The following is a 22,979-nucleotide window of genomic DNA, read 5'->3' as shown; positions in this document are numbered from 1 at the left end:
TCACAGTCCAACTCTCACATCCATACATGACCACTGGAAAAACCATAGCCTTGACTAGCCAGACCTTTGTTGGCAAAGTAATGTCTCTGCTTTTCAATATGCTATCTAGGTTGGTCATAACTTTCCTTCCAAGGAGTAAGCGTCTTTTAATTTCATGGCCGATGCAACTAAATACTAGATGTAAGGTTTCAGCAATTGCTACTGCTACTTTACCTACCTACCATGGCCAGGTTTATTTGCAGAGGGCATTTTAAATTTGTACTGAATGTTATTATTTGAGCTAAATCAAAATCTTCTTCTCCTTCTCCTCCCTGTCCTTGTCCTCTTCCTCTCTCCCAACTCCTTCATTTCCTTTGCAGTACAATTGTAAAATAAATGAAGAGTATGCACACTGCAAAAATTTAAACCTTACCTTTAAGGCAGAAATATGATTGAAGATAGACACATAAAGAGATAGGTAGATGATAGACAAAAGAGAAAATTAAAAACACTTTTTACTCTTCTTTGTGTCTCTCCCTCTAATGGAGATGATAGTGAGCCAACCAAACCCATTTATTAGGCCTGAGGCATTATATTTCCTGACTCGCTGGTAGTGTTGAGTGTTGAGGTCTCCAGCTGAGTCCCTCCCAGGGAACTGCCCTTGGTCAAAGAGAACATCCAGGACAAATGTTAACCCCTCCTCAAGGGCGGGCCACTGTAATGACTGTTCAGTGTGGATGGGAGGGTATGAAGGCCTAGATGTCTTATCTCAGTTCAGTGTCTCTAAATGGCCATCCCATCTACAGAGTTGGCAAGGAGACAGTCTGAAGTCTCTGCTGCAACTGCATTACAGTTCAGCTTTGCCCTTTGCCTAAGCCTGCATCACTCACTGCCAGTGTTTTTCCTGAGAACACACTGCCAACAAATCACCAGCCTGCAAGTTTTCATTTTATAACCTGTTCTCTAGTAAAGCAACTACAGGGGTCAGTACCTGCAATGATCCACAGAGGTAGACTCTGGAACCAAGGCACCCATAGGATGGTAAAGAGAATACCGTCTTTGCTGGGAGGTCGTGTCCTGATAGCACCTGGATCCCTGAAACAACTGAGATGTACTGTATGGATCATCTGAGCCAGTGGTGAACTGAGTTTGGGCACCAGTAGACGGAAGTGTGTCTGGGGGCATTTGAGATGCTGAGGGTGGGAGGGGGCCAAGCAGGGAGTAATAATAACTACAGAATTAGAAGCTTCTTATGGGGAACTATTGAAACATTGGATTAATCACCAATTTAGAAAAAGTGTGAAAGCCAGAGGGTCTCCTAGGCAACATTTGAAGACTCTCATATCCTGTAGCCAGACAGTAGAAAAATCTGGGGCTCAGAAGAATTACTTGATTATGAGAGTGAAAGAGAAGATTTCTGCAAGCCTTCTCTAAGACAGGAGTCCTGATTGGGACCCAAGTAGATGCTCTGAAGACCATCTCATGGTTTCACTATATCCATGATATCATGTTAATTAGACCAGCTAAGTAAAAAGAGGCAGAAAGTTAAAACATCGAAGATTAAACCATCTAAGGTGCTCAACATATCTGGTAAGATTTTAGGAGCACAGTGTCCCGGAACATGGTGCAACTTCCTCTCTAACATAAAGGACAAATTATTGCATCTTGTCAACAAATTATTGCAAATTGTCAACATCCACTGGATTATAGAAAAAAATGAAGGAATTTCAGAAAAACATCTACTTCTGCTTCAGCGACTATGCTAAAGCCTTTGACTGTGTGGATCACAACAAACTGTGGAAAATTCTTAAAGAGATGGAAATACCAGACCACCTTACCTACCTCCTAAGACACCTGTATGCAGGTCAAGAAGCAACAGTTAGAACCAGACATAGAACAATGGATTGGTTCAAAATTAGTAAAGGAGTATGTCAAGGCTGTATATATTGTCATGCTGCATATTTAACTTCTATGCAGAGTATATAATGAGAAATCCTAGGCTGGATGAATCACAAGCTGGAATCAGGACTTCCAGGAGAAATATCAACAATCTCTGACATGCAGATGATACCAACCTAATGACAGAAAGTGAAGAGGAACTAAAGAACCTCTTGATGAGAGTGAAAGAGGCTTAAAAAACAACATTCAAAAAATTAAGATCATGGCATCCAGTCCTATCACTTCATGGCAAATAGATGAGGAAAAAGTGGAAACAGTGATAGATTACATTTTATTGGGTTCCAAAATCACTGCAGAGGGTTACTGGAGCCATGAAATTGAAAGATGCTTGCTCCTTGGAAGAAAGGCTATGGCAAACCTAGACAGTGTATTAAAAAGCAGAGACGTGACTTTACTGACAAAGGTCCACAGAGTCAAAGCTATGGTTTTTCCAGTAGTCATGTACAGATGTGAGGGTTGGACCATAAAGCAGGCTGAGTGCTGAAGAATTGTTGCTTTTGAATTGTGGTACTGGAGAAGGGACTCTTGAGAGTCCCTTGGACAACAAGGAGCTCAAACCCATCAATTCTAAAGGAAATCAACCTCGAAAATTCATTGGAAGGACTGATGCCGAAGTTGAAGCTCCAATACTTTGGCCACCTGATTCAAAGAGCCAACTCGTTGGGAAAGACCCTGATGCTGGGAAAGATTGAGGGCAGGAGGAGAAGGGGATGACAGAGGATGAGATGGTTGGATGGAATCACTGACTCAGTAGACATAAGGTTGAGCAAACTCTGGGAGATAGAGAAGGACAGGGAAGCCTGGTGTGCTGCAGTCCATGCGGTTGCAAAGATTCAGACATGACTGAGTGACTGAACAACAACAAAATCTCATTTTGTGCTGTTTTTGATTCTCTGCTTTCTGTTTTTAAATATAATAAATTTATGTTTTTATTCAATAAATTTTATATACAGTGCCTTGTGGGTCTAATGAGCCATTTTTAACTTCTGCTGATTATCACTTATATCTTGACATCTTAGGTTATAAGATCAATTTCATGGAGAATTTATATGTGGGAGGTTTTTTTGTGTGTGACTCTGAGAAATATTTATTTTTGCTACATCCAGCATCTAAAGGTACTATCAAACAGGCCACTTAAGATAAGCTATTAGATTGGGATTTTCTGGATCACCCAAGTGGTACAAATTTGGACCTCTAACATATGTAAGTTCAGGATCACCAATACAAACTTTAGAGGAGAGTTTTGCTTTGTTTTGTTTTCATTGAAAATCCAGGATAAGACTTAGTTCCCTTGTCTTCTCTTTTTGCTGGTACATGGAACTTTTTTTAGGCATTCTTTCACAAAATTTGTAGATTTTCAAGTGTCCTACTTTAAGCAGCAGCCTCAAACCCATTCACCTCCTTATATTGCAACCTGCATGATCATCAAACCCAAAGCTCTAGGGAACTGAGATTGGCAGCAACTCTCAGGACTGCTATACAAAAAAGATCTTCACAACCCAGATAATCATGATGGTGTGATCTGGAGGTGAGTACTAGGATGGTGAGTACCTAGAGCCAGACATAGTGAATGTGAAGTCAAGTGGGCCTTAGGAAGTATCACTACGAACAAAGCTAGTGGAGGTGATGGAATTCCAGTTGAACTATTTCAAATTCTAAAAGATGATGCTGTGAAAGTGCTGCACTCAGTATGCCAGCAAATTTGGAAAACTCAGCAGTGGCCACAAGACTGGAAACGGTCAGTTTTAATTCCAAAAGAAATTCAATCCCAAAGAAAGGCAATGCCAAAGAATGCTCAAGCTACTGCACAATAGCACTCATCTCACATGCTAGTGAAGTAATGCTCAAAATTCTCCAAGCCAGGCTTCAGCAATATGTGAACTATGAACTTCCAGGTGTTCAAGCTGGCTTTAGAAAAGGCAGAGGAACCAGAGATCAAATTGTCAACATTCAATGGATCATCGAAAATGCAAGAGAGCTACAGAAAAACATCTATTTCTGCTTTATTGACTATGCCAAAGCCTTTGACTGTGTGGATCACAATAAACTGTGGGAAATTCTGAAAGAGATGGGAGTACCAGACCACCTGACCTGCCTCTTGAGAAACCTGTATGCAGGTCAGGAAGCAACAGTTATAACTGATCATGGAACAACAAACTGGTTCCAAATAGGAAAAGGAGTATGTCAAGGCTGCATATTGTCACCCTGCTTATTTAACTTATATGCAGAGTACATCATGTGAAATGCTGGGCTGGATGAAACACAAGCTGGAATCAAGATTGCCGGGAGAAATATCAATAACCTCAGATATGCAGATGATACCACCCTTATGGCAGAAAGTGAAGAACTAAAGAGCCTCTTGATGAAAGTGAAAAGGAGAGTATAAAAGTTGGCTTAAAGCTCAACATTCAGAAAACTAAGATTATGGCATCTGGTCCAATCACTTCATGGCAAATTGATGGGGAAACAGAGGCTGACTTTATTTTTTTGGGCTCCAAAGTCACTGCAGATGGTGATTGCAGCCATGAAATTAAAAGACGCTTTCTCCTTGGAAGGAAAGTTATGACCAACCTAGACAGCATACTAAAAAGCAGAGACATTACTTTGTCAACAAAGGTCCATCTAGTCAATGCTATGGTTTTTTCCGGTGGTCATGTATGGATGTGAGAGTTGGACTATAAAGAAAGCTGAGTGCAGAAGAATTGATGCTTTTGAACTGTGGTGTTGGAGAAGACTCTTGAGAGTCCCTTGGACTGCAAGGAGATCCAACCAGTCCATCCTAAAGGAGATCAGTCCTGGGTGTTCATTGGAAGGACTGATGTTGAAGCTGAAACTCCAATACTTTGGCCACCTGATGCGAAGAGCTGACTCATTTGAAAAGACCGTATGCTGGGAAAGATTGAGGGCAGGAGGAGAAGGGGATGACAGAGGATGAGATGGCTGGATGGCATCATCGACTCAATGGACATGAGTTTGGGTAAACTCTGGGACTTGGTGATGGACAGGGAGGCCTGGTGTGCTGTGGTTCATGGGGTCGCAAATAGTCGGACATGACTGAGTTACTGAACTGAACTGAATTGAACTCAGGACTACACACTCAAAATTGCCTTGACTTTAGCCTTACTATCAGTTGGGTTTTTTTGCTCTCTCTTCCTATGTAGTCCCTGAGAATTTCCATTTGATTCTTCTTATTCCAGCTGTTCATTTTAAAGGACATTTGTCATAGTTTATCCAACATTCCTAAATGTTTTGCTATGGGACTGTTTTTAGGGTGTCTAATCTGTCAAACTGATAAATAGATTAATGCATGTAAATTTTTAATTTGGATAAATGAAATTAAATTTCTAATTATGGTTCACAAATGGCATATAAATTGACATACAATATACTTTTTATATTGAAAGTGAACAATATTTTAACATGTGTATGCCAATGAAACCATTACCACATTCAAGATAATGAATATTCCCACCATCTCTAGAAGTTTAACTGTCCTTCATTTTGCAATTTTTTCTCCAGTTCATAGTTTGGATATCTGATTTTATTAACTTATATTATTGTTCTTTTTTACTATAATGAATTCCCAATTTGTCTGCAGCTAAATTTGTGTCATTTACTCCAGACCTGCTTCTTTTTATTTTTAAAGCCATGCTTATAAAACCCTACTCCAAAATTACTTATAAGCTCAAAATATTTTCTATATTTTTTAATGGATTCATTTGGTTCGTTTCCTAGCAGCAGCCCAAAACATTATATATAGTGACAAACCAGTTTTTCAAGTCAATCAAAGGCTCGAACGAACAGTCTCATTTAATACAAGTTACTGAATTAATTCCAAATTAAATGAATTGCCTCTTTTTTGGTCAGGTCAGGTCAGGTCAGTCGCTCAGTCGTGTCCGACTCTTTGCGACCCCATGAATCGCAGCACACCAGGCCTCCCTGTCCATCACCAACTCCTGGAGTTCGCTCAAACTCATGTCCATCGAGTCGGTGATGCCATCCAGCCATCTAATCCTCTGTCATCCCCTTTTCCTCCTGCCCCCAATCCTTCCCAGCATCAGAGTCTTTTCCAATGAGTCAACTCTTCACATGAGGTGGCCAAAGTATTGGAGTTTCAGCTTTGGCATCATTCCTTCCAAAGAACACCCAGGACTGATCTCCTTTAGGATAGACTGGTTGGATCTCCTTGCAGTCCAAGGGACTCTCAAGAGTCTTCTCCAACACTACAGTTCAAAAGCATCAGTTCTTCAGTGCTCAGCTTTCTTCACAGTCCAACTCTCACATCCATACATGAACACTGAGAAAACAATAGCCTTGACTAGACGAACCTTTGTTGGCAAAGTAATGTCTCTGCTTTTGAATATGCTATCCAGGTTGGTCATAACTTTCCTTCCAAGGAGTAAGCATCTTTTAATTTCATGGCTGCAGTCACCATCTGCAGTGATTTTGGAGCCCAAAAAAATAAAGTCTGACACTGTTTCCACTGTTTCCCCATCTATTTCCCATGAAGTGATGGGACCAGATGCCATGATCTTCGTTTTCTGAATGTTGAGCTTTAAGCCAACTTTTTCACTCTCCTTTTTCACTTTCATCAAGAGGCTTCTGAGTTCCTCTTCACTTTCTGCCATAAGGGTGGTGTCATCTGCATATCTGAGGTTATTGATATTTCTCCCAGCAATCTTGATGCCAGCTTGTGCTTCTTCCAGCCCAGCGTTTCTCATGATGTATTCTGCATATAAGTTAAATAAGCAGGGTGACAGTATATAGCCTTGACGTACTCCTTTTCCTATTTGGAACCAGTCTGTTGTTCCATGTCTATCAAACCTTAGAGGAGGTTACAAGGGATTCCACTTCCTCTAACAACTCTATAGGAAACATTTTAATTCTAATTTGAAATCCATGTTTGGAAGCTTTCCTTTCTAATATGCCCATTCATAAAGTTTGACATCATATCTTAATTGCTTTGTTAATTGCTGTTTATTTCTTAACTGAAAGCTTAGTTCAATCAAGAACACTTTGGGGATGGTGCATACAGAAGTAGAAATTTAATGTTATACAGATGAAATTTACATAATGTTATGTGATGTGATTTGTGATAGTTGCTCAGTCATGTCCAACTCTTTGTACCCATGAACTGTAGCCTGCCAACCTCCTCTATCCATGGGATTTCCCAGGCAAGAACACAGGAGAGGGTTGCCATTTCCTTCTCCAGGGAAACTTCCTGACACAGGAATCAAACCTGTGACTCCTACCTCATCTCCTGCATTGCAGATGGGTTCTTTACCACTGAGCCACCAGGGAAGCCTTGCAAACCTCAATTACGCTAGAGCAGAGGCCCAATTCAATTAACTTGTAGAAGGAAGTGTTTCACTTCTACTATTTAGGCCAGAAAGAGAGAGACAGAGGTGGCAAGAGAAGTGGAAAAGTGATTATTGTGAACACAGACATGGTCAAGTTAATAGACCAAACACAGGCAGCATCTTTAAGGGAAAAAAAAATGTTACAAGATAGCCTTTATGAAGTATTTTTTTCTTATTATAGCAAATAAATACTAGATTCTTTTTGTTGTTGCTTGACTATTAAAACATTATTTTATGCTAAAGGGGATTTTTAACTCATGTTAACTTCTGAGCACTACAGAGCAAAAATTTTCCTTACCTGTGGTGGATTCATTTCGATATTTGGCAAAACTAATGCAATATTGTAAAGTTTAAAAATAAAATAAAAATTTTTTAAAAAGGCAAAAATAAATAAATAAATAAAATAAGAGACTTCAAATTTTTTAAAACACACAAGTTTGTTTAACTTTGCAACTGCACTGATGTACATAAAATAAAATTTCCTGTGAATTGTCTTTGCATATTTTATTCCATAACAGAAAAGAAGAATGTATGTTTCTAATATATTGAAAGTTAAAGTGTTAATCCTGCAGTTTAGTCCAACTCTTTGCAACCCCACGGACTGTGGCTCACTAGGCTCCTGTGTCCATGAATTCTCCAGATAAGAATATTGGAGTGGGGTACTAATCCCTTCTCTAGGGGATCTTCCTGACCTAGGGATCAAGCCCAGGTCCCTTGCATTGCAGGCAGGTTCTTTACCATCTGAGCCACTAGGAAAGTCCAAGTAAGTGTAAAACTTAATTCAGAAAAAAACATTGGCAATTTTTTTTTTTATTTTCTGTTAGATTTCTGGTATAAGATTTGCTTTTGCTTCAACAAATATTTTCCGTGAAGGAGACACCTCTGTTGCCTCTGTATTAGGTGGGCTTGCTTCACGAAATAGGTGTGTGGACATAAGCTGTGCAAAAAAATAACTAAAAACAAGCCTGTATCTTCATAAATTTGGTAAAAGGCATTAGAAATATGTTCTCCTCGGGGAGGGATAGGAAATCTAACTTCTAATTTGGGGCGGCACATAGATACATGGATATTTTGCCTCATTGCTTGCTTTATTGAGTTTTAGGGCCATATGTTCCTGGCCTTAGTTTCAATATTTATACCACTGGTGAGATGATAGATTTGAGCACATTGTGTCCTCTTCAGGTTTCGTCCAATAACTCATTTTTATTTCAGAATATATTCATCACACTAAGTCATATGATGCAAGAAAAAAAATTTTTTTTTGACCGAGCAGAAATACCATTCTGAGCTAAGATTACAGAAACAAAGTTTCCTCTTCTATTTGTATAAAGATGAATTAAAATGATAGTATTGAGAATAGAAGCAACACATATATTAATATATTTGTGTCCTTCCTAAAGTGTAACATTTGAATTCATTTCCTATTCTGGGTTCTGGCATCCAAAATTATTTCCTCTCCTGCGGGTTTCAAATCCCACGCACATCCTCTAGCCCTCCTGTTCCACTTAATTGAAAGGCAGGGTGAATGCAAACCAGATGAAGTGCTCAACGTGCTCCTCTATCTCCAGCTCCAGAAAGAGACACAGATGCTCTGACAGCAGTTGGGACCAGCATCTTCTCCATTCACCCACTGCAATATGGGAGATGAGCAATCACTGTGTTTCAGATCACAGAAACAGAATCTTCTGAGCGATTAACTAGCAGCATTGCCTTCACCACCACTAATGTTCCAAATACACCCAATTGAAAAACTTCTAAAGATTGATGTCTGTAAGTGAATGTAGTCAACAGTGACATGGAATCCACAACCTGAATTTATTTCATACATAGTCTAACTTGATTTTTCAATATCATTATGGATGGTATAGGACATCACACCGGCCTCTGTGAGAAGGGCTAAGTGAACTAATAGTGTTACCAAGTCATAGAATAAGTGACCTTGAAAGTGAAGTGAAAGTGTTAGTTGCTCAGTCGTGTCCAACTCTTCACAACCCCATCGACTATAGCCTACCAGACTTCTCTGTCCATGGGATTCTCCAGGCAAGAATACTGGAGTGGGTTGCCATTCCCTTCTCCAGGGGATCTTCCAAACCCAGGAATTGAACCTGAGTCTCCTGCATTGCAGGCATATTCTTTACTATCTGAGCTTACTGGTTTTGAAAATCAGGTCTCAAAACAAAGCTGTCTTGTCAGGCTAGTTGCTATCTGCAGTGAATTAAAACCCAAGACTGCTGATTCTTACTCCACTGCTCTTTCCATTTTACCATGTGGCCTTCTTCAAGACCATCTAGAAGGCAAATAATCTGAAATATGAATTATTGCTGCCTGTTAAGTTTATTCTGTTCAATGTCAATAAGACAGACTTTTTAAATCTAGTTAGTTAGTAAGTTTTAACAAATCATATTCTTTTTTACTATCTGTTAACTGAAAATGATCTTCCATGTCATATTCAGAGCTCTCCCTTAATCTGACCAAGCAATTCTCATCATCTCTCTACTACTTGCAAATAAATGATAGCAATAAAAAAGAATACTAGGAGAATATGAAGATAAAAGCTAAAGAACTGAAGATATTTGGAGAGAACATATGATAGAGTTATTCATAAAAATCACAAATTTGTGGGCCTAATCAAATCTGTGTTCTAGTCCCGCTTCTCCCATTTAGTGCTGTGCCAACTTAACTATATTACTTAACATCTCTGAACCTCAGTTTCCTCGTCTCCGAATGGGGACAGTGAACATATCTACCTCATAAAGTTGTTGTGAGTCCTGAGAAAAAGTATACAATACTTAATATCGTACTTGGTGCTTAATGAACACTCAGGAAAAGTTGGCCAAACCTTAAAGCCTCTATGAAGCATTAAAATAAACTATTAAACAATCCCCTCACCTAGCTGTATTCTCAAGACAAGCCTTTTGTAGAAGAGTCATAAAGAGTTTTACAGAAAGTCTTCATCAGCTGCCCACCCCAAAGGTCATCATCTCCAAGGGAGTGAATCACCTCTCTGCTTGGTTCAATGGAGAAGAACTTTGGAAAAAACATCTTTTCCACTGCAAGTCTGGAAGCTGATGGTGATACATCCCACAGTTAGAAAGAGAAGCCAAGATGAGAAAATGCTCAATTTGGCGAAGCTTATTTACTGACTCATCCCTGAACAGTTGTGCTTATATTAAAATTACATATATATATATATGAAATGTATATACAAATGCACACAGATGGGATAAGCATATGGGAGTGCACGCATACACGCATGTGCGTACAGCATGTCAACCATTTTTAAAGACATGGAGAAATTTCCATCTCCATAGAAAATTCAAAAGTACTCTTTGGAGTTCACTTTCAGATGTGGGGAGAAATATTTACTTTCCAAATTATGTTTTCCTTTAGCAAATATTTGCCTTCTCTGGGCACATAACTAGCAAAATAGTAAAAACCATGCCCAACAGCAGCAAGAAGACAATTTAAAAGCTTAAGATCGACTTTGAACTCTAGGATGGCAGGGAAAAACTAATGTCACTGCTGTGTCTATACCCTAAACTTAAGTGACAGGCATATATATCATAATTAAACACTTTAGTAAGTGAACAGTGTGGAATAAATCCCCAAGCAAACCTCAATATGTATTGTGTTAATTTGGAGCAAGAAAAGTACTATCACCTCTACTGCCTTGAATCAATATTAAAAATTCTTCTTTGTATGCTTTGTTTATTCCACCTAACATAATCCTCTCTAATTCTACGCTGTCACAGATGGCAAGATTCCCATCTTTTTATGGCTGAATAATATTCCATTATAGTCTTGATTTGCATTTCCTTAATGATCAGTATTGTTTCATATAATCGTTAGCCATTTGTATGTCTTCTTTGAAAAAATGTCTATTCAGATCCTTGTTCATTTTTTAACTAGGGTATGGCAGGGGGGGTTGTTGTTTATCTGTTTGCTTTTTGCTATTGACTTGTATGAGTTCCTTATGTATTCCTCTTAAGATACATGGTTTGCAAATATTTTTACCATTCCGTACATTTCTTTTTCATTTTATTGATGGTACCCTTGGTTATACAGTGCTTCCCCAATGGCTCAACAGGTAAAGAATCTGCCTGCAGTGCAGATTCCTCCACACAGGAGATGTGGGTTCGATCCCTAGGTTGGGAAGATCCCCCAGAGGAGGGTTATAGCCACCCGCTCCAGTATTCTTGCCTGGAGAATCCTATGGACAGAGCAGCCTTATGGGCTATAGTCCATGGGTCACAAAGAGACAGACAGACTGAGTGACTAAGAACAAAACAGCACAAACATAACATTTCTTTTTGTATATATAAAATATTTTATAATAAAGATAAAAAACAAAACATTTTATTTTTTATTTTTTTACTCGAGTTTTGAGGGTGAATTTATACCTACTTACTGCTTTTTTATAGAAACAAACACTGCTTTTTGTAATCTCTTTTGATCCTCAAAACCTTGGATCCCCACTCTACTTAGTAAAATGACTTCTCAAGCCAAAAGATTAACCACTGGGACAGACAGGGGTAGGACTTGGGTCTTCTCATTTCAGAAATTTAGACTGAAAAGTGTGAATTGTGTGAAAGTCACTCAGTTGTGTCCAACTCTCTGACTCCATGGGGTAGACAGCCCATGGAATTCTTTAGGCCAGAATACTGGATTAGGTAGCCTTTCCCTTCTCCAGAGGATCTTCCCAACCCAGGGATTGAACCCAGGTCTCCCTCATTGCAGGCAGATCCTTTACTAGCTGAGCCACAAGGAAAGCCCAAGAATACTGGAATGGGTAGCCTATCCCTTCTCCAGGGGATCTTCCCAACCCAGGAATCAAACCAGGGTCTCCTGCATTGCAGGCAGATTCTTTATCAACTGAGCTATCAGGAAAGCCCACATTGATATTAACACTGGGCTCACACTGAGTATAAAGTTGATGCAGTAATTTTGAGAATGTTTGGAGAAAATTGACATTGATGCTTTTGAACTCCAGAGCTGGAGAAGACTCTTGAGAGTCCCTTGGACAGCAAGGAGGTCAAACTAGTCAATGCAAAAGGAAACAAACCCTGAAAATTCATTGGAAGGACTGATGCTGAAGCTGAAGCTCCAATACTTTGGCTACCTGATGCAAAGAGCCAGCTCATTGGAAAATACTCTGATGCTGGGAAAGAATGAAGGCAGGAGGAGAGATGACAGAGGATGAGATGGTTGGATGTCATCACCAATCCAATGGACATGAGTTTGAGCAAGCTCCGGAGATGGTAAAGGACAGGGAAGCCTGGCTTGCTACAGCCCATGGGGTTGAAAAGAACTGGACACAACTTAGCAACTGAACAACAACAACATCATTAACTGATCATGTGGATTCTTATTCATGGGCATCAAATGCTGGCCCTCGCATGACACTGGCCTGAAGTTAAACATAAGCTTTCACTTTTGGCTGAGTGCCTCCATGCTCTGGCTACAACCTTCCCCACCTCATCTTCTACATTCTCCTCCGGTTGTGCTAGTGCATCTCCCAAGCATGAAATGTCCTTTCTATCTTCAGACACCATCCTGCCATCTGTGCTTACTGGACATTTTGCCTTTCCTCAAAAACAGCCTATCCTCCACTCCCAAATAAACCATCTCCAAAATTTCCTCTTGTAATTAATTGCTAGCTTTTCAGTGAAACCCTTGTCGCGTATTGGGGCTTTAGAATCTTTTATTCTGCCATGCTTTATACTAAATTAGAAATTACTTGAGAAAACAGTAACTGTGTACTTTTTCTGGGTGTATTTTTATCCAACCATGAGCAATGGTATAGTGTATTCCTTGGATAACTTTTAAGTGGAATCTAGTCATTTACTCACATAAATAGGAAATAAATCCTTCATGAGTTCATAGACATGTAATTTTCTTAATCAGTTTTCCTTAAGTTCTCCAAGTTAAATTTAAAAGGATTTTCTACTGATACAGTTTTTCCTATTTGAGTTATAATCATGTAAATAACATGGCATCTGATTTTATCATAATCGTTATTAACTATCAACATTATTGACAATGGCAATGGTTAAGGGCTTAATGTGGAGGTTTAGAAATCCAAACAAGGTTATTGTTACCATCTTTCTAAACTCCATATATATGCGTTAGTATACTGTATTGGTAACAATAACCCTGTATACAAGATAGCAAAAGAGACACTAATGTATAGAACAGTCTTTTGGACTCTGTGGGAGAGGAAGAGGGTGGGATGATTTGGGAGAATGGCATTGAAACATGTATAATATCATATATGAAACAAGTCACCAGTCCAGGTTCGATGCACGATACTGGATGCTTGGGGCTGGTGCACTGGGACAACCCAGAGGGATGGTATGGGGAGGGAGGAGGGAGGAGGGTTCAGGATGGGGAACACATGTATATTTGTGGCGGATTCATGTTGATATATGGCAAAACCAATACAATATTTTAAAGTTAAAAAATAAAATAAATAAAATTAAAAAAAAAAAGAGAAATCCAAACAAGGATGTTTTCTAATGGTAGGAGAAATCAACATCTCATCTTCTTATTGCTATAGCTTAGGCACAGATGAGACTCCTGGGTATAGCAGGGCTCCTAATTTCATTTTTCATTTGTTATACAGTATTACAGGTGTACTGCTGTTTCTGAGACAGCCAAGTAGCTGTGAATCAAATCTAGTAATCTCATGCTTTGCATGTATAGGCACGTTTCAGTAACAGAGTGAGAGTCAGCATAAATGAATCTATTGATCCTTTTTCAAAATTCAACTACAAACCAATTTAGAATCAGATTTATTAGATGTCAAGTGTAGTAGATATAGCAAGGTCAGTGACATAATTAAGAACACTGTTGAGTATTAGGGAAATGAGAGGATATTTTTTTCCTATTAAAGAGTAAGAAAGGCTAGTTGAATACCAATACTTTGGTTGCCCATTAAAGTACAAGTCACAGTAATATTTAAGTCTCTTAATGGTCTTTAAATTCTGCCTATTTAGCCCTAGGATTGACAAAGTACATAATAAAGTACTCCCAAGGAAACACTCCTCAAAAACTTTTTATTTAGAAATGATACTCACGCTCTCTTCCATAATATATCACACTGATTTTTCACTACCGTTATAAATCTCTGCGTTAAACATTTCTTCTGGGAGAACATACGAAGTACAAAAAAAAAATTTCCCACTAAAGTGATATCATGAAACCACCTCATTAGGAAAAAGGAGTAGTTGTTTATATGACCAAATTAAGAGCCTTCCTTTTGTGCTTATGCGAACCCAGCAGTCAGCTTTGCTTATAGAAATAGATGTGTCTTCAGTTTCTTGCATCTCAACCACACACCATTTTAGCTGATTCCAGTGTGCTGCAAGCTATCGTACATTTTTTAAAACACCTCCATAAAAAAAACATTCAACTACTAAAAAATGAACATTTCTGAACATTTCTGCTTTTACATACAAGTTGGTCTCTCCTCTTTTCTAAATGAATTACTCTTTCTAGGTATATCACTAACAGTTGTCAACCTAACGTCTACAATACAGATCCTTTAATCCTTTGTGTCCTCCAATTTCCTACTTCCTCTTGTCAGCCAACCCTTAGAATAGAGGTCCTTGCTTATCATCTTATCTGTTCCCTCACTTACATTTTATTATCTTTTGTTTTACCTTCTTATGTCTCTCTTAAAACCGCTGTGATGGTGCTCACCCTTCACTTGAACTACCCAAAGAACACTCCTCTCTCTGCTGCGTGTTTTCTGTTGACCCCGACTCCTTTCTTAAAGTCTCCTCTTGCTTTGTTTCCATGTCCCTGATCTTATGCTCTGGTTTATTCTGGGTCAATTCTTGCTTTCTTTCATAGACTTTTCGGATGTTCACCAATGGGGTAAGAAAATTGGTTTGTGATACTTCCAGTGACATCCTTAAAGGAAAGGGGTGAATTCGTCTTCACCGCTTCCCTTTAGAGAGAGCACAGTTGAAATGTCTGGAGATCAAGGAGAAGATGTGCTATCTGGAAATCTTGGCCACTGAGGGTGGTCCACGTGTTGAGAACGTAGCAGTAATTAGATACTAGGAATCAACAATAGTAATACAATTGCTCAACCAGCCCTTGTATTAATCATCTTTATTTTATGGTGTTTTGATGTCTCAGGGCAGCAGGGGTGGATGGGTGGACTTGCTGACTGAGGACACTGCCCCTCTCAAGGTGAGCTATTAATCATTCCTATTGTCATTCAATCACCTTTGTAAGTTAAGACCCAGGCACAAATTAGTCCTGGACTCTTTCATCTCTGAACTTTATTGATATATGATGTCTTTTCAAATCACTGTTATTTTCAAATATTTACATATTTATGTTTATTCTAACACAAACAAATATCATTGGTATATGTGTGGTGTCCTGAGGACAAAAGAACAGGATGAACCCACGCTGACTCAGAATACTGGGACAGAAAGCACCAGACCCTTATCTCTGCCCTTCCTGTCATGTTGCAACCCTTGCAGGATTCTTGAGCCCTCCTAAGTAGCATGGCCTGTCCCCCATCCCATATAAGGAAAGGAATTCATCCTGTCCTTCTCCCACCCCTTCTAAGGAAAGTGTACATACCTTACCCAATCAGTATACATACCTTACTCTGTTTCTTTTTTCCTCATCTATAAAAACAGGCAAATGACCTATGCTCATCATGGGCTCTCCCTGTCTGCCAGGGAGCCAGACCACTATTCTTGCAGTGACCCCCACTCTAATAAACTCTACTTTTAATCCATTCCCATGTCTGGAAATTCTTTTCAAGCCTGCACACAGACCACAACAGTATAGTCCCTTCAAATACAGCATGTTCATCATTCTGTCCCTCTTAAACCTGCTCTTACTCCTATTTTTTTCTTCTCCAGATAATATTATGATGTAAGTAGAATTATCCAAGGCAGAAACCCAAGAATCATCCTAGAATGCTTCTCTATCTTTATGTCCCAAATCCAAGTAATAGCCAAGGCTTTTACATTTTACCCACTCCCCTAAATACTTATTGACTGTATCTTTACCTTTCTTTGCATATTAACTGCCTCTGCCCTGCACTACTGTCCTCCACTAATAAAGAACACTTAAAATACATGTTACCTATTATGGCCTAAGAACCCCTGGCCTCATCTTACTCTTCTACCTTTACTTTACCCTGTCTACTATTTTATTCTCTCCTTACCCTCAAGGCACAGGCCCTCTTTTCTGTCTCTTGAATAACTGATCTTATTTCCATTTTGGAGCCTTTAATTGGCTGTTCAGTCTGCTTGGAGGACCAGTTCTTTCCCCAGGCCACTCACACAGAGGTACTCGTACATCTATCACAATACTATGCTAATTTTCCTTATAGCAATTATCACATCTGGAAGGACTTTTTGCCTATTCTTTACTTGTTTGTTGTCTGTCTCACTTTTTGTTTGTTTGTTTGGCTCCACTGGCTCTTTGTTGCTGAGCAAGCTACTCTCTAGTCATGATGTGCAGGCTTTTCACTGCAGTGGCTTCTCTTATTGCAGGGACGGGCTTTAGGCCTGTGGGTTTCAGCAGTGGCAGCTCATGGGCTCAGTAGTTTCAGTTCCCAGGCTCTAGTGCACAGGCTCAATTGTGGTGCATGGGCTTAGTTGCTCTGAGGCATGTGGGATCTTCCCAGATCAGGGATTGAAGCCATGTCTCCTGAATTGGCAGGTAGATTCTTCTACCACTGAGCCACCAGAGAAGCCCCCGTTCCCCTCACTTCTGCATAGGAGGTGTTCAAATATTTGTTGAATAAATGAATGGATGATCTATTTCTAACCATCCCCCTCTTCAGACCTAGCCTCCCCTCTGAATGATCTGAACAGAATCTAACTATGAAACGATATTAATACAAACTTTGCAGGGTTCCACTCTACTGGGTATTCCTAACTTTCAGTGTACAAGCTAGGAAACACCTTGAGGGTTTCAATCAAGGCATGGATTCCCAGACCCACTCTCAAGAGATCATGATTTGATATACCTAGGTAAAGGTCTGAGAAAACTCATTAAATGTATTTTTCAACAAGCACTTCAAGTGATTCTAAGGCAGATGATGCATGAAACATGCAGAATAAAAATTCACATTCCTTAACCTGGCTGACAAGGTCTTCTATAACCTGGCCTTTAAATTGGAAATGGGGAGTTACTGCTTAGTAAGTGCAGAGTTTCATTTGAGGTGATAAAAGGTTTATGGACGTGGACAGTGGTGATGGCTGCACCACAATGGGAATCTACTTAATGACACCAAAGGTACATTTTAACTCAGATGGTAAATTTTGCTTTATATATATACTACCAACCTAAAAAAGGAAGCAATCCAAAACTATAATCCTTATCATTATCATTGCCCCCGTAACAGGTATATACAACTATGTGATATTCAGTATGCTTTCATTTATCTCATTGAGTATAGTTATAATAGCTGCTTTAAAATCGCCTTGCAACATTGAGTCATCTCATGGTTGGCGTATGTGTTCTGTTTTTCCCCTGGGAACTGGTCACATTTCCCTGAATCTTTTGCATTGTGACTTTGGATTATATGCTACACACTGTAAATTGCATGTTGCATAAGTCCTAGGTTCTGTTATAAATCCTCTGGAGAATGCTGATGTCGCTATTTTGGAAGGCATTTAACATGCTTGAAAGTGAAGTCGCGCAGTCATGTCCAACTCTTTGCAACCCCATGGACACCAGGCTCCTCTGTCTATGGGATTTTCTAGGCAAGAGTACTGAAGTGGATTGCCATTTCCTTCTCCAGAGAATCTTCCCGACCCAGGGATCGAACCCAGGTCTCCTGCATTGTAGAAAGACGCTTTACCATCTGAGCCACCAGGGAAGTCCTTAACATGCTTAGGTTCATATCTTAAAGTCTGTCTGCCTCTGTGGGGGTAGTTCACATTTCTATTTAGTTATTTAAACCTTTGCTGCATTGATTTTGAGTCTGTCTCATATGTGTGTTAGGCAGGAGAATTGTTCAGATGACTCAAGTTTCTGTTAAGCTCCCAAAACCTTGCTAGAGTTCTTTGGTTGTATATCATGCATAACTAAGTTGTTAACCTGAGACTATTTCAGGTTAGCACACAGAATTAGGAGAACTGTTTCAGGCTCTCTTTCTCCCAGGATTTCTCCCAACCTCTCTGACCAGCTCACACTCCCTTTTCTGATTCTTCTATCCAAAGAGATAGAATTTATCTCAGTTTTAGCTGTTTGCACCAGTTCACAACTCCATGGATTGGCCCTGCCCTGAGGGTAAAATTGTAAGGAGGGTGAAAATAGTAAGTCTCTCTCCCAGCACTTGACTTCTCCGAGTTGCAACACACCTCCACAATCCTATGCTTTGGTTTACTTTTCAGAATTTTCATGTTGAAAGTGTTCATTCATTTGTTCTGAGTTTTTAAGTGTTATCAGCAGGTGAATCTGGTCAGACTCAGGTAACACCATCCTATATCAGAACCGGATGCTCCTCCCACCTGTTTTTTTCTATATGTGGATGTTAGTAAGGTCTAGCCAGGAAGTAAGAACTGCATCAGCTTTTTTCAAACCCAAGGACTTTAAATATAATTGAATTGGTTTCACAGGTAATGGAAGGTCTGAGACATTTGAATGGTGATAACCCTGGTGGCTTAGACGGTAAAGCGTCTGCCCGCAATGTGGAAGACCCGGGTTTGATCCCTGGGTTGGGAAGATCCCCTGGAGAAGGAAACGGCAATCCACTCCAGTATTCTTGCCTGAAAAATCCCATAGACTGAGGAGACTGGTAGGCTACAGTCCATGGGGTCGCAAAGAGTTGGACACGACTGAGCGATTTCACGTTCACTTTCAAACATCAGCACAAAGACTGACAACAGCTAAAAACTGCTCCCAACACTAGGCCTGGAGGAACAATGAAAGGAGATGATGTTAACTCAGCCCAGATGTCAGGGTTCTCTGGCAGGAGCTAGAACATTAGCAGATGCTCTGCTGGGACCACAGTGGGAGTGGCTCACTTAAGCTTGGAGCTAAAGTGAAGATCATTCACAGCCAGAGATGCTATAAGAGGCAGAGTAATCTGCCCCGGGCTTCCCTCACCTTTCAGCATTAGTACCCACATTGGCCAAACACTCCTGGAAGCCAGAGTGCAGGTGCATATTTCTTAAGATGCAAATCATGACATATCATTCCAATTATTAGTATGAGAGAATGAAAAGCCAGCCATTCTCTGGTCCATGCCTTGATCTCCAATTAAGATCTAAAGGAAGAACTCGGACTCAGGGACCAAAGGTATGTGAGTGAGTGACGTTCTGAGTAAGATGAAAGGAGGGGTTCTTCTCCTTAACTGGTAATCCAGAAAACCCCTGAAAGTCTGGGAAATGCAGTTCACAGGGAAAGGAGCTCACACTCGTCTGACGTTGTAACACCAGCTTCTGGCAGAGAGATTTAACCCATAGAACTATAGTAGCAAAACATTTTAGGAGAGCTGTCATGATGTGCCCTATAGCACGCCTCAGATCTTTCTCTCTGAAGAAGAATAAACCTTGAATTCTTAGAAAAAAAGAATTCAAAGTGAAATTGCCAATAAAAAAAGTTCTAGATACTTCCTTTTAAAGTCATCCTCAACCTAGAATATGTTGTGGCTCTATATTCATGAGATATTGAAATTCCCCCATTCAAATTTTTTTTTTTGTTCCCTGTGCTACAGCCAATTTGCTTCCAAAGTCATTTTTAAGTATCAGTTTTTTGTGTAGCTAATTTCAGCTAAGATTCCATTTTTCTGAAAGAAAAAGAAATGAAAATGGAAATGCCATGATAGGTTTTGTATTTTCATTATATCCTCTTCATATCCTTGAATGTAAATGTTGTAAACCAGCCTATACATAGGGTCCTCAGCTAACACCTTATTGCTCAGAGCCAAGAGCCAAGGGCTTAAGGGCTTCCCTGGTGGCTCAGCTGATAAAGGATGCCCCTGCAATGCAGGAAACTTGGGTTCGATCCCTTACTTGGGAAGATCCCCTGGAGAAGGGAAAGGCTACCCACTCCAGTATTCTGGCCTAGAGAATTCCATGGATGACATAGTCCATGGGGTCACAAAGAGTCGGAAATGGCTGAGTGACTTTCGTAAGAGCCATATACTTTAACTCATTTATCCATACAAGAATTTTTTATATGAAATAAAACAAACACAGGAATGAACCACTATAATTTGTTAGAGGATGAGAATGGAGCGTGACTCAGTTAAAAGTGGTTTAATACAGAAAATATTTCTCTTGAGATAAAATTAGTCTGTGTAATTTTAGACCAGTTAACTGCTGCATAATTAAAGTTTCCAAATATGCCAGTGGTTCTCAAACTCCCCCAGCCCCAGTAGCAGTGATAAAGCTACCCACGTGAGATAATTCCATCAGCAGCTGCTGATTTGGTTACACAGCTATAGCAAAATGACAATTCATTCCTTTAGCTTAACGTTGCTCTTCATCACAGCTGAGTTCACCACAATCTAAAGAACAGTTTCTTCTCAAAGAACACAATTTCCCTCAGATGCCCCCTCAAATTTAAAATGATCAAACTGAAAACAATGCATGCATCTTTCTCTTTATATATATTTTTAGTGGCACAGATTCACCTGGTGAGCATAAATACTGCAGAAAGCACTCAGAGCTGACATTCTAACATTCCCAGGAAAATACATGAACTTGCTTTAATACCTTCACAGAAATAGTACAACCAATACAGCGCTTTGCACAGGTGTCATTTGTCAGTTTTACAACATGCGAGAAACAGTATTGTCTACTAAAAAATGTTCTCTTTGGATGTAAAACTAACCAAAAAAATGTGTTAATTACAGTTGAGAAATGTAGGAAGTTGACTGCAATTGCTCCAAAAAAATTTTCCCAAGCACACCTGGGGATGAAGGGCGGAGAAAAGAAGAGGTGGGGGATGATAAACTGCAGGGCAGATGGAAGAAAGGGAAGTAGGAAGAGAATGTAAACTATGTCTTTTCTTTTTCCCCACCATCTTAGTTTGATTTTATCCTGATACTGCCTATGGTTAATTATTTCACCTAGATTTCACATGGCTCTCATGTAAAAAATGCACAAGACTTTACAACAGAATGTGTTTATGAAGGAATCACCAAGCACATGTTTAATGTTGATTATAGTAGTCAACGGAGAAGGCAGTGGCAACCCACTCCAGTACTCTTGCCTGGAAAATCCCATGGACAGAGGACCCTGGTAGGCTGCAGTCCATGGGGTCGCTAAGAGTTGGACATGACTGAGCGACTTCACTTTCACTTTTCACTTTCGTGCATTGGAGAAGGAAATGGCAACCCACTCCAGTGTTCTTGCCTGGAGAATCCCAGGGACAGGGGAGCCTGGTAGGCCGCTATCTATGGGGTCGCACAGAGTCAGACACTACTGAAGTGACTTAGCAGCAGCAGCAGCAGCATAGTAGTCAAAGCTTCCCTGGTGGCTCAGACGGTAAAAATCTGCCTGCAGTGAAGGAGACTTGGGTTCGATCAGTGGGTTGGAAAGATACCCTGGAGAAGGGAATGGCTACCTACTCCAGTATTCTTGCCTAGAGAATTCCATGGACAGAGGAGCCTGGAAGGCTACAGTCCATGGGGCCAGAAGTCAGACACAAGCATAACATCATAAAAGAATCAGTGTCTAATCTCCCCCAGACACTATTACAAGTTAAAGCCCTTGAACATCATTATCAGCATCAGTATAAATTGATAAAACAGAACTTTAAATTTATCATTGCTCCGTGTCACTCTACAGAAATTTCCCCCATCTTGGGAGAATAGAAATGGCACCATTTAAAAAGATCAAATCAAGCTACATATTCAGGTTAGAGTCCTGCAGAAAACATTTGAGTAGACACTTTACAAAAGAAAATAAGTGAATGGCTAATCAGCATATGGGAAAAAAACTCAATATCATTAGTCATCAGGGAAATAAAATTAAGATCCCAGTGAGATTCAACTCCAAACCTAGTTGAGTAGCCAGAATCAAAATGACTGACCATACCAAGGACTTACAAAGATATAGAGCAGTTGGGGGGGCTTTTATGCTGATGTTATAAACATTGTAGGAAACACAGTTCAGCCTTTTCATATAAAGTAAAACATTTTAGAAAGTGAAAGCCAGCAATTCCACTCCATTCCTCTTTGATTTTTGTCAAAGAGAAGGGAAAATGTATTTTATAAAAAAAAACTAAAATGACCATCAACACTTAATTGAGGCAGGGGGAAGGGAGGCTTGGTATATTCATAAAAGAGAATATTACTTGGCAATAAAGGGCATTAAACAACTGACACACAATGTGGATGGATTACAAAAACTATGTTGAGTGAAAGATGTCAGACACAGAAGAATCCATAGTGTATGAGATTTATAAGAATCCATAGTGTATGATTCCATTTACATGAGATTCTGAAAAAGGCAAATTGAAACCACAGTGCCAGAAAGCAGATCAGCAAGTGCCAGTGGCAAGGGCAAGCTGGGAGACTAACTCCAAGAAAGCTTTCGGGGAATTGGGAGAGATGAAATGTTTGTCTGGATTGAGTTGGTGGTTAATGAGTGTATACGTTTGTCAAAACATCAGAGTGATAAGATTTGCTCTATTGTATAGAAATGCTAGCCTTAAATGATCTTATTTTCAGATTCTTGTACATCA

Source organism: Bos indicus, chromosome 24 (genome assembly GCF_029378745.1).
Source record: "Bos indicus isolate NIAB-ARS_2022 breed Sahiwal x Tharparkar chromosome 24, NIAB-ARS_B.indTharparkar_mat_pri_1.0, whole genome shotgun sequence".
NCBI lineage: Eukaryota > Metazoa > Chordata > Mammalia > Artiodactyla > Bovidae > Bos > Bos indicus.
The sequence above is the reverse complement of the archived record's forward strand: the minus strand, read 5'-3'. Positions refer to the sequence as shown.